Here is a 12,972-nt window from a genome sequence, read left to right as displayed (position 1 = left end):
CGGAAGCGGTGCAGGCTGACTCGGCATGGAACCTGGAAGCTCACCATGCCGAATCCCAGGCCCGGCTGCAGCTGCCGAGAGGATTCCGGAGGCCTCCTCGACCAGGGGCCCAATCACGTGTGTGGCCTTGGCAGCCAAAGACGGATCCTGACCGGCACGGTCCCTTGTGCCCTCAACTCAGCCCTTCGGGGAGACCACGGCCCTGCTGTGGGTTCGGCGCCTGGAGCCTCCTGGGACCTAACCCTAACCCTAACCGTACCCCGAACCGGGACCCTCCACCGCAACCTAAGCCTGCCTCGAACCCTAACCCTGCAAGTGAGCCGCCTTCGGGCATGGGCCCTCACTTCAGCCCTCGAGGGAGATCACGAGACTGGAGTCGATTCAGCCCTGGCGACGTCCCTGGGCCGAACCCTAACCCTAGCTGAGGCTCCCTCCCCATGGGGACCCAATGCCAACGTCTGACAACACCACGCGCCTGGGGTCCGGAAGCGGTGCAGGCTGACTCGGCATGGAACCTGGAAGCTCACCATGTGGTTTCCCCGCCTGGCTGCAGCTGAGCGAGAGGATTCCGGAGGCCTCCTCGACCGGGGGCCGATCGACGTCTGTGGCCCTGGCAGCCAAAGCCGGATCCTGACCGGCACCGTCCCTTGTGTCCTCAACTCAGCCCTTCGGGGAGACCACGGCCCTGCGGTGGGTTCGGCGCCTGGAGCCTCCTGGGACCTAACCCTAACCCTAACCCGACACCGAACGGGAACCCTCCACCGACACCTACGCCGGCCTCGAACCCTAAGCCTGCACTTGAGCCGCCTTGCTGCATGGGCCCTCACTTCAGCCCTCGAGGGAGATCACGAGACCGGAGTCGCTTCGGCCCTGGCGACGTCCCTGGACCGAACCCTAACCCTAGCTAAGGCTCCCTCCCCAAGAGGACCCAATGCCCGCGTCGGACAACACCACGCGCCTGGCGTCCGGAAGCAGTGCAGGCTGACTCGGCATGGAACCTGGAAGCTCACCATGCCGAATCCCAGGCCCGGCTGCAGCTGCCGAGAGGATTCCGGAGGCCTCCTCGACCAGGGGCCCAATCACGTGTGTGGCCTTGGCAGCCAAAGACGGATCCTGACCGGCACGGTCCCTTGTGCCCTCAACTCAGCCCTTCGGGGAGACCACGGCCCTGCTGTGGGTTCGGCGCCTGGAGCCTCCTGGGACCTAACCCTAACCCTAACCGTACCCCGAACCGGGACCCTCCACCGCAACCTAAGCCTGCCTCGAACCCTAACCCTGCAAGTGAGCCGCCTTCGGGCATGGGCCCTCACTTCAGCCCTCGAGGGAGATCACGAGACTGGAGTCGATTCAGCCCTGGCGACGTCCCTGGGCCGAACCCTAAGCCTAGCTGAGGCTCCCTCCCCATGGGGACCCAATGCCAACGTCTGACAACACCACGCGCCTGGGGTCCGGAAGCGGTGCAGGCTGACTCGGCATGGAACCTGGAAGCTCACCATGTGGTTTCCCCGCCTGGCTGCAGCTGAGCGAGAGGATTCCGGAGGCCTCCTCGACCGGGGGCCGATCGACGTCTGTGGCCCTGGCAGCCAAAGCCGGATCCTGACCGGCACCGTCCCTTGTGTCCTCAACTCAGCCCTTCGGGGAGACCACGGCCCTGCGGTGGGTTCGGCGCCTGGAGCCTCCTGGGACCTAACCCTAACCCTAACCCGACACCGAACGGGGACCCGCCACCGACACCTACGCCGGCCTCGAACCCTAAGCCTGCACTTGAGCCGCCTTGCTGCATGGGCCCTCACTTCAGCCCTCGAGGGAGATCACGAGACCGGAGTCGCTTCGGCCCTGGCGACGTCCCTGGACCGAACCCTAACCCTAGCTAAGGCTCCCTCCCCAAGAGGACCCAATGCCCGCGTCGGACAACACCACGCGCCTGGCGTCCGGAAGAGGGGCAGGCTGACTCGGCATGGAACCTGGAAGCTCACCATGCCGAATCCCAGGCCCGGCTGCAGCTGCCGAGAGGATTCCGGAGGCCTCCTCGACCAGGGGCCCAATCACGTGTGTGGCCTTGGCAGCCAAAGACGGATCCTGACCGGCACGGTCCCTTGTGCCCTCAACTCAGCCCTTCGGGGAGACCACGGCCCTGCGGTGGGTTCGGCGCCTGGAGCCTCCTGGGACCTAACCCTAACCCTAACCGTACCCCGAACCGGGACCCTCCACCGCAACCTAAGCCTGCCTCGAACCCTAACCCTGCAAGTGAGCCGCCTTCGGGCATGGGCCCTCACTTCAGCCCTCGAGGGAGATCACGAGACTGGAGTCGATTCAGCCCTGGCGACGTCCCTGGGCCGAACCCTAACCCTAGCTGAGGCTCCCTCCCCATGGGGACCCAATGCCAACGTCTGACAACACCACGCGCCTGGGGTCCGGAAGCGGTGCAGGCTGACTCGGCATGGAACCTGGAAGCTCACCATGTGGTTTCCCCGCCTGGCTGCAGCTGAGCGAGAGGATTCCGGAGGCCTCCTCGACCGGGGGCCGATCGACGTCTGTGGCCCTGGCAGCCAAAGCCGGATCCTGACCGGCACCGTCCCTTGTGTCCTCAACTCAGCCCTTCGGGGAGACCACGGCCCTGCGGTGGGTTCGGCGCCTGGAGCCTCCTGGGACCTAACCCTAACCCTAACCCGACACCGAACGGGGACCCGCCACCGACACCTACGCCGGCCTCGAACCCTAAGCCTGCACTTGAGCCGCCTTGCTGCATGGGCCCTCACTTCAGCCCTCGAGGGAGATCACGAGACCGGAGTCGCTTCGGCCCTGGCGACGTCCCTGGACCGAACCCTAACCCTAGCTAAGGCTCCCTCCCCAAGAGGACCCAATGCCCGCGTCGGACAACACCACGCGCCTGGCGTCCGGAAGAGGGGCAGGCTGACTCGGCATGGAACCTGGAAGCTCACCATGCCGAATCCCAGGCCCGGCTGCAGCTGCCGAGAGGATTCCGGAGGCCTCCTCGACCAGGGGCCCAATCACGTGTGTGGCCTTGGCAGCCAAAGACGGATCCTGACCGGCACGGTCCCTTGTGCCCTCAACTCAGCCCTTCGGGGAGACCACGGCCCTGCGGTGGGTTCGGCGCCTGGAGCCTCCTGGGACCTAACCCTAACCCTAACCGTACCCCGAACCGGGACCCTCCACCGCAACCTAAGCCTGCCTCGAACCCTAACCCTGCAAGTGAGCCGCCTTCGGGCATGGGCCCTCACTTCAGCCCTCGAGGGAGATCACGAGACTGGAGTCGATTCAGCCCTGGCGACGTCCCTGGGCCGAACCCTAACCCTAGCTGAGGCTCCCTCCCCATGGGGACCCAATGCCAACGTCTGACAACACCACGCGCCTGGGGTCCGGAAGCGGTGCAGGCTGACTCGGCATGGAACCTGGAAGCTCACCATGTGGTTTCCCCGCCTGGCTGCAGCTGAGCGAGAGGATTCCGGAGGCCTCCTCGACCGGGGGCCGATCGACGTCTGTGGCCCTGGCAGCCAAAGCCGGATCCTGACCGGCACCGTCCCTTGTGTCCTCAACTCAGCCCTTCGGGGAGACCACGGCCCTGCGGTGGGTTCGGCGCCTGGAGCCTCCTGGGACCTAACCCTAACCCTAACCCGACACCGAACGGGCACCCTCCACCGACACCTACGCCGGCCTCGAACCCTAAGCCTGCACTTGAGCCGCCTTGCTGCATGGGCCCTCACTTCAGCCCTCGAGGGAGATCACGAGACCGGAGTCGCTTCGGCCCTGGCGACGTCCCTGGACCGAACCCTAACCCTAGCTAAGGCTCCCTCCCCAAGAGGACCCAATGCCCGCGTCGGACAACACCACGCGCCTGGCGTCCGGAAGAGGGGCAGGCTGACTCGGCATGGAACCTGGAAGCTCACCATGCCGAATCCCAGGCCCGGCTGCAGCTGCCGAGAGGATTCCGGAGGCCTCCTCGACCAGGGGCCCAATCACGTGTGTGGCCTTGGCAGCCAAAGACGGATCCTGACCGGCACGGTCCCTTGTGCCCTCAACTCAGCCCTTCGGGGAGACCACGGCCCTGCGGTGGGTTCGGCGCCTGGAGCCTCCTGGGACCTAACCCTAACCCTAACCGTACCCCGAACCGGGACCCTCCACCGCAACCTAAGCCTGCCTCGAACCCTAACCCTGCAAGTGAGCCGCCTTCGGGCATGGGCCCTCACTTCAGCCCTCGAGGGAGATCACGAGACTGGAGTCGATTCAGCCCTGGCGACGTCCCTGGGCCGAACCCTAACCCTAGCTGAGGCTCCCTCCCCATGGGGACCCAATGCCAACGTCTGACAACACCACACGCCTGGGGTCCGGAAGCGGTGCAGGCTGACTCGGCATGGAACCTGGAAGCTCACCATGTGGTTTCCCCGCCTGGCTGCAGCTGAGCGAGAGGATTCCGGAGGCCTCCTCGACCGGGGGCCGATCGACGTCTGTGGCCCTGGCAGCCAAAGGCGGATCCTGACCGGCACCGTCCCTTGTGTCCTCAACTCAGCCCTTCGGGGAGACCACGGCCCTGCGGTGGGTTCGGCGCCTGGAGCCTCCTGGGACCTAACCCTAACCCTAACCCGACACCGAACGGGGACCCGCCACCGACACCTACGCCGGCCTCGAACCCTAAGCCTGCACTTGAGCCGCCTTGCTGCATGGGCCCTCACTTCAGCCCTCGAGGGAGATCACGAGACCGGAGTCGCTTCGGCCCTGGCGACGTCCCTGGACCGAACCCTAACCCTAGCTAAGGCTCCCTCCCCAAGAGGACCCAATGCCCGCGTCGGACAACACCACGCGCCTGGCGTCCGGAAGAGGGGCAGGCTGACTCGGCATGGAACCTGGAAGCTCACCATGCCGAATCCCAGGCCCGGCTGCAGCTGCCGAGAGGATTCCGGAGGCCTCCTCGACCAGGGGCCCAATCACGTGTGTGGCCTTGGCAGCCAAAGACGGATCCTGACCGGCACGGTCCCTTGTGCCCTCAACTCAGCCCTTCGGGGAGACCACGGCCCTGCGGTGGGTTCGGCGCCTGGAGCCTCCTGGGACCTAACCCTAACCCTAACCGTACCCCGAACCGGGACCCTCCACCGCAACCTAAGCCTGCCTCGAACCCTAACCCTGCAAGTGAGCCGCCTTCGGGCATGGGCCCTCACTTCAGCCCTCGAGGGAGATCACGAGACTGGAGTCGATTCAGCCCTGGCGACGTCCCTGGGCCGAACCCTAAGCCTAGCTGAGGCTCCCTCCCCATGGGGACCCAATGCCAACGTCTGACAACACCACGCGCCTGGGGTCCGGAAGCGGTGCAGGCTGACTCGGCATGGAACCTGGAAGCTCACCATGTGGTTTCCCCGCCTGGCTGCAGCTGAGCGAGAGGATTCCGGAGGCCTCCTCGACCGGGGGCCGATCGACGTCTGTGGCCCTGGCAGCCAAAGCCGGATCCTGACCGGCACCGTCCCTTGTGTCCTCAACTCAGCCCTTCGGGGAGACCACGGCCCTGCGGTGGGTTCGGCGCCTGGAGCCTCCTGGGACCTAACCCTAACCCTAACCCGACACCGAACGGGGACCCGCCACCGACACCTACGCCGGCCTCGAACCCTAAGCCTGCACTTGAGCCGCCTTGCTGCATGGGCCCTCACTTCAGCCCTCGAGGGAGATCACGAGACCGGAGTCGCTTCGGCCCTGGCGACGTCCCTGGACCGAACCCTAACCCTAGCTAAGGCTCCCTCCCCAAGAGGACCCAATGCCCGCGTCGGACAACACCACGCGCCTGGCGTCCGGAAGAGGGGCAGGCTGACTCGGCATGGAACCTGGAAGCTCACCATGCCGAATCCCAGGCCCGGCTGCAGCTGCCGAGAGGATTCCGGAGGCCTCCTCGACCAGGGGCCCAATCACGTGTGTGGCCTTGGCAGCCAAAGACGGATCCTGACCGGCACGGTCCCTTGTGCCCTCAACTCAGCCCTTCGGGGAGACCACGGCCCTGCGGTGGGTTCGGCGCCTGGAGCCTCCTGGGACCTAACCCTAACCCTAACCGTACCCCGAACCGGGACCCTCCACCGCAACCTAAGCCTGCCTCGAACCCTAACCCTGCAAGTGAGCCGCCTTCGGGCATGGGCCCTCACTTCAGCCCTCGAGGGAGATCACGAGACTGGAGTCGATTCAGCCCTGGCGACGTCCCTGGGCCGAACCCTAACCCTAGCTGAGGCTCCCTCCCCATGGGGACCCAATGCCAACGTCTGACAACACCACGCGCCTGGGGTCCGGAAGCGGTGCAGGCTGACTCGGCATGGAACCTGGAAGCTCACCATGTGGTTTCCCCGCCTGGCTGCAGCTGAGCGAGAGGATTCCGGAGGCCTCCTCGACCGGGGGCCGATCGACGTCTGTGGCCCTGGCAGCCAAAGCCGGATCCTGACCGGCACCGTCCCTTGTGTCCTCAACTCAGCCCTTCGGGGAGACCACGGCCCTGCGGTGGGTTCGGCGCCTGGAGCCTCCTGGGACCTAACCCTAACCCTAACCCGACACCGAACGGGGACCCGCCACCGACACCTACGCCGGCCTCGAACCCTAAGCCTGCACTTGAGCCGCCTTGCTGCATGGGCCCTCACTTCAGCCCTCGAGGGAGATCACGAGACCGGAGTCGCTTCGGCCCTGGCGACGTCCCTGGACCGAACCCTAACCCTAGCTAAGGCTCCCTCCCCAAGAGGACCCAATGCCCGCGTCGGACAACACCACGCGCCTGGCGTCCGGAAGAGGGGCAGGCTGACTCGGCATGGAACCTGGAAGCTCACCATGCCGAATCCCAGGCCCGGCTGCAGCTGCCGAGAGGATTCCGGAGGCCTCCTCGACCAGGGGCCCAATCACGTGTGTGGCCTTGGCAGCCAAAGACGGATCCTGACCGGCACGGTCCCTTGTGCCCTCAACTCAGCCCTTCGGGGAGACCACGGCCCTGCGGTGGGTTCGGCGCCTGGAGCCTCCTGGGACCTAACCCTAACCCTAACCGTACCCCGAACCGGGACCCTCCACCGCAACCTAAGCCTGCCTCGAACCCTAACCCTGCAAGTGAGCCGCCTTCGGGCATGGGCCCTCACTTCAGCCCTCGAGGGAGATCACGAGACTGGAGTCGATTCAGCCCTGGCGACGTCCCTGGGCCGAACCCTAACCCTAGCTGAGGCTCCCTCCCCATGGGGACCCAATGCCAACGTCTGACAACACCACGCGCCTGGGGTCCGGAAGCGGTGCAGGCTGACTCGGCATGGAACCTGGAAGCTCACCATGTGGTTTCCCCGCCTGGCTGCAGCTGAGCGAGAGGATTCCGGAGGCCTCCTCGACCGGGGGCCGATCGACGTCTGTGGCCCTGGCAGCCAAAGCCGGATCCTGACCGGCACCGTCCCTTGTGTCCTCAACTCAGCCCTTCGGGGAGACCACGGCCCTGCGGTGGGTTCGGCGCCTGGAGCCTCCTGGGACCTAACCCTAACCCTAACCCGACACCGAACGGGCACCCTCCACCGACACCTACGCCGGCCTCGAACCCTAAGCCTGCACTTGAGCCGCCTTGCTGCATGGGCCCTCACTTCAGCCCTCGAGGGAGATCACGAGACCGGAGTCGCTTCGGCCCTGGCGACGTCCCTGGACCGAACCCTAACCCTAGCTAAGGCTCCCTCCCCAAGAGGACCCAATGCCCGCGTCGGACAACACCACGCGCCTGGCGTCCGGAAGAGGGGCAGGCTGACTCGGCATGGAACCTGGAAGCTCACCATGCCGAATCCCAGGCCCGGCTGCAGCTGCCGAGAGGATTCCGGAGGCCTCCTCGACCAGGGGCCCAATCACGTGTGTGGCCTTGGCAGCCAAAGACGGATCCTGACCGGCACGGTCCCTTGTGCCCTCAACTCAGCCCTTCGGGGAGACCACGGCCCTGCGGTGGGTTCGGCGCCTGGAGCCTCCTGGGACCTAACCCTAACCCTAACCGTACCCCGAACCGGGACCCTCCACCGCAACCTAAGCCTGCCTCGAACCCTAACCCTGCAAGTGAGCCGCCTTCGGGCATGGGCCCTCACTTCAGCCCTCGAGGGAGATCACGAGACTGGAATCGATTCAGCCCTGGCGACGTCCCTGGGCCGAACCCTAACCCTAGCTGAGGCTCCCTCCCCATGGGGACCCAATGCCAACGTCTGACAACACCACGCGCCTGGGGTCCGGAAGCGGTGCAGGCTGACTCGGCATGGAACCTGGAAGCTCACCATGTGGTTTCCCCGCCTGGCTGCAGCTGAGCGAGAGGATTCCGGAGGCCTCCTCGACCGGGGGCCGATCGACGTCTGTGGCCCTGGCAGCCAAAGCCGGATCCTGACCGGCACCGTCCCTTGTGTCCTCAACTCAGCCCTTCGGGGAGACCACGGCCCTGCGGTGGTTTCGGCGCCTGGAGCCTCCTGGGACCTAACCCTAACCCTAACCCGACACCGAACGGGGACCCGCCACCGACACCTACGCCGGCCTCGAACCCTAAGCCTGCACTTGAGCCGCCTTGCTGCATGGGCCCTCACTTCAGCCCTCGAGGGAGATCACGAGACCGGAGTCGCTTCGGCCCTGGCGACGTCCCTGGACCGAACCCTAACCCTAGCTAAGGCTCCCTCCCCAAGAGGACCCAATGCCCGCGTCGGACAACACCACGCGCCTGGCGTCCGGAAGCGGTGCAGGCTGACTCGGCATGGAACCTGGAAGCTCACCATGCCGAATCCCAGGCCCGGCTGCAGCTGCCGAGAGGATTCCGGAGGCCTCCTCGACCAGGGGCCCAATCACGTGTGTGGCCTTGGCAGCCAAAGACGGATCCTGACCGGCACGGTCCCTTGTGCCCTCAACTCAGCCCTTCGGGGAGACCACGGCCCTGCTGTGGGTTCGGCGCCTGGAGCCTCCTGGGACCTAACCCTAACCCTAACCGTACCCCGAACCGGGACCCTCCACCGCAACCTAAGCCTGCCTCGAACCCTAACCCTGCAAGTGAGCCGCCTTCGGGCATGGGCCCTCACTTCAGCCCTCGAGGGAGATCACGAGACTGGAGTCGATTCAGCCCTGGCGACGTCCCTGGGCCGAACCCTAACCCTAGCTGAGGCTCCCTCCCCATGGGGACCCAATGCCAACGTCTGACAACACCACGCGCCTGGGGTCCGGAAGCGGTGCAGGCTGACTCGGCATGGAACCTGGAAGCTCACCATGTGGTTTCCCCGCCTGGCTGCAGCTGAGCGAGAGGATTCCGGAGGCCTCCTCGACCGGGGGCCGATCGACGTCTGTGGCCCTGGCAGCCAAAGCCGGATCCTGACCGGCACCGTCCCTTGTGTCCTCAACTCAGCCCTTCGGGGAGACCACGGCCCTGCGGTGGGTTCGGCGCCTGGAGCCTCCTGGGACCTAACCCTAACCCTAACCCGACACCGAACGGGAACCCTCCACCGACACCTACGCCGGCCTCGAACCCTAAGCCTGCACTTGAGCCGCCTTGCTGCATGGGCCCTCACTTCAGCCCTCGAGGGAGATCACGAGACCGGAGTCGCTTCGGCCCTGGCGACGTCCCTGGACCGAACCCTAACCCTAGCTAAGGCTCCCTCCCCAAGAGGACCCAATGCCCGCGTCGGACAACACCACGCGCCTGGCGTCCGGAAGCAGTGCAGGCTGACTCGGCATGGAACCTGGAAGCTCACCATGCCGAATCCCAGGCCCGGCTGCAGCTGCCGAGAGGATTCCGGAGGCCTCCTCGACCAGGGGCCCAATCACGTGTGTGGCCTTGGCAGCCAAAGACGGATCCTGACCGGCACGGTCCCTTGTGCCCTCAACTCAGCCCTTCGGGGAGACCACGGCCCTGCTGTGGGTTCGGCGCCTGGAGCCTCCTGGGACCTAACCCTAACCCTAACCGTACCCCGAACCGGGACCCTCCACCGCAACCTAAGCCTGCCTCGAACCCTAACCCTGCAAGTGAGCCGCCTTCGGGCATGGGCCCTCACTTCAGCCCTCGAGGGAGATCACGAGACTGGAGTCGATTCAGCCCTGGCGACGTCCCTGGGCCGAACCCTAAGCCTAGCTGAGGCTCCCTCCCCATGGGGACCCAATGCCAACGTCTGACAACACCACGCGCCTGGGGTCCGGAAGCGGTGCAGGCTGACTCGGCATGGAACCTGGAAGCTCACCATGTGGTTTCCCCGCCTGGCTGCAGCTGAGCGAGAGGATTCCGGAGGCCTCCTCGACCGGGGGCCGATCGACGTCTGTGGCCCTGGCAGCCAAAGCCGGATCCTGACCGGCACCGTCCCTTGTGTCCTCAACTCAGCCCTTCGGGGAGACCACGGCCCTGCGGTGGGTTCGGCGCCTGGAGCCTCCTGGGACCTAACCCTAACCCTAACCCGACACCGAACGGGGACCCGCCACCGACACCTACGCCGGCCTCGAACCCTAAGCCTGCACTTGAGCCGCCTTGCTGCATGGGCCCTCACTTCAGCCCTCGAGGGAGATCACGAGACCGGAGTCGCTTCGGCCCTGGCGACGTCCCTGGACCGAACCCTAACCCTAGCTAAGGCTCCCTCCCCAAGAGGACCCAATGCCCGCGTCGGACAACACCACGCGCCTGGCGTCCGGAAGAGGGGCAGGCTGACTCGGCATGGAACCTGGAAGCTCACCATGCCGAATCCCAGGCCCGGCTGCAGCTGCCGAGAGGATTCCGGAGGCCTCCTCGACCAGGGGCCCAATCACGTGTGTGGCCTTGGCAGCCAAAGACGGATCCTGACCGGCACGGTCCCTTGTGCCCTCAACTCAGCCCTTCGGGGAGACCACGGCCCTGCGGTGGGTTCGGCGCCTGGAGCCTCCTGGGACCTAACCCTAACCCTAACCGTACCCCGAACCGGGACCCTCCACCGCAACCTAAGCCTGCCTCGAACCCTAACCCTGCAAGTGAGCCGCCTTCGGGCATGGGCCCTCACTTCAGCCCTCGAGGGAGATCACGAGACTGGAGTCGATTCAGCCCTGGCGACGTCCCTGGGCCGAACCCTAACCCTAGCTGAGGCTCCCTCCCCATGGGGACCCAATGCCAACGTCTGACAACACCACGCGCCTGGGGTCCGGAAGCGGTGCAGGCTGACTCGGCATGGAACCTGGAAGCTCACCATGTGGTTTCCCCGCCTGGCTGCAGCTGAGCGAGAGGATTCCGGAGGCCTCCTCGACCGGGGGCCGATCGACGTCTGTGGCCCTGGCAGCCAAAGCCGGATCCTGACCGGCACCGTCCCTTGTGTCCTCAACTCAGCCCTTCGGGGAGACCACGGCCCTGCGGTGGGTTCGGCGCCTGGAGCCTCCTGGGACCTAACCCTAACCCTAACCCGACACCGAACGGGGACCCGCCACCGACACCTACGCCGGCCTCGAACCCTAAGCCTGCACTTGAGCCGCCTTGCTGCATGGGCCCTCACTTCAGCCCTCGAGGGAGATCACGAGACCGGAGTCGCTTCGGCCCTGGCGACGTCCCTGGACCGAACCCTAACCCTAGCTAAGGCTCCCTCCCCAAGAGGACCCAATGCCCGCGTCGGACAACACCACGCGCCTGGCGTCCGGAAGAGGGGCAGGCTGACTCGGCATGGAACCTGGAAGCTCACCATGCCGAATCCCAGGCCCGGCTGCAGCTGCCGAGAGGATTCCGGAGGCCTCCTCGACCAGGGGCCCAATCACGTGTGTGGCCTTGGCAGCCAAAGACGGATCCTGACCGGCACGGTCCCTTGTGCCCTCAACTCAGCCCTTCGGGGAGACCACGGCCCTGCGGTGGGTTCGGCGCCTGGAGCCTCCTGGGACCTAACCCTAACCCTAACCGTACCCCGAACCGGGACCCTCCACCGCAACCTAAGCCTGCCTCGAACCCTAACCCTGCAAGTGAGCCGCCTTCGGGCATGGGCCCTCACTTCAGCCCTCGAGGGAGATCACGAGACTGGAGTCGATTCAGCCCTGGCGACGTCCCTGGGCCGAACCCTAACCCTAGCTGAGGCTCCCTCCCCATGGGGACCCAATGCCAACGTCTGACAACACCACGCGCCTGGGGTCCGGAAGCGGTGCAGGCTGACTCGGCATGGAACCTGGAAGCTCACCATGTGGTTTCCCCGCCTGGCTGCAGCTGAGCGAGAGGATTCCGGAGGCCTCCTCGACCGGGGGCCGATCGACGTCTGTGGCCCTGGCAGCCAAAGCCGGATCCTGACCGGCACCGTCCCTTGTGTCCTCAACTCAGCCCTTCGGGGAGACCACGGCCCTGCGGTGGGTTCGGCGCCTGGAGCCTCCTGGGACCTAACCCTAACCCTAACCCGACACCGAACGGGCACCCTCCACCGACACCTACGCCGGCCTCGAACCCTAAGCCTGCACTTGAGCCGCCTTGCTGCATGGGCCCTCACTTCAGCCCTCGAGGGAGATCACGAGACCGGAGTCGCTTCGGCCCTGGCGACGTCCCTGGACCGAACCCTAACCCTAGCTAAGGCTCCCTCCCCAAGAGGACCCAATGCCCGCGTCGGACAACACCACGCGCCTGGCGTCCGGAAGAGGGGCAGGCTGACTCGGCATGGAACCTGGAAGCTCACCATGCCGAATCCCAGGCCCGGCTGCAGCTGCCGAGAGGATTCCGGAGGCCTCCTCGACCAGGGGCCCAATCACGTGTGTGGCCTTGGCAGCCAAAGACGGATCCTGACCGGCACGGTCCCTTGTGCCCTCAACTCAGCCCTTCGGGGAGACCACGGCCCTGCGGTGGGTTCGGCGCCTGGAGCCTCCTGGGACCTAACCCTAACCCTAACCGTACCCCGAACCGGGACCCTCCACCGCAACCTAAGCCTGCCTCGAACCCTAACCCTGCAAGTGAGCCGCCTTCGGGCATGGGCCCTCACTTCAGCCCTCGAGGGAGATCACGAGACTGGAGTCGATTCAGCCCTGGCGACGTCCCTGGGCCGAACCCTA

This window comes from Panthera onca, chromosome Y, assembly GCF_046562875.1.
Source record: "Panthera onca isolate mPanOnc1 chromosome Y, mPanOnc1 haplotype 2, whole genome shotgun sequence".
Taxonomy (NCBI): domain Eukaryota; kingdom Metazoa; phylum Chordata; class Mammalia; order Carnivora; family Felidae; genus Panthera; species Panthera onca.
Note: the sequence above shows the minus strand (reverse complement) of the source record.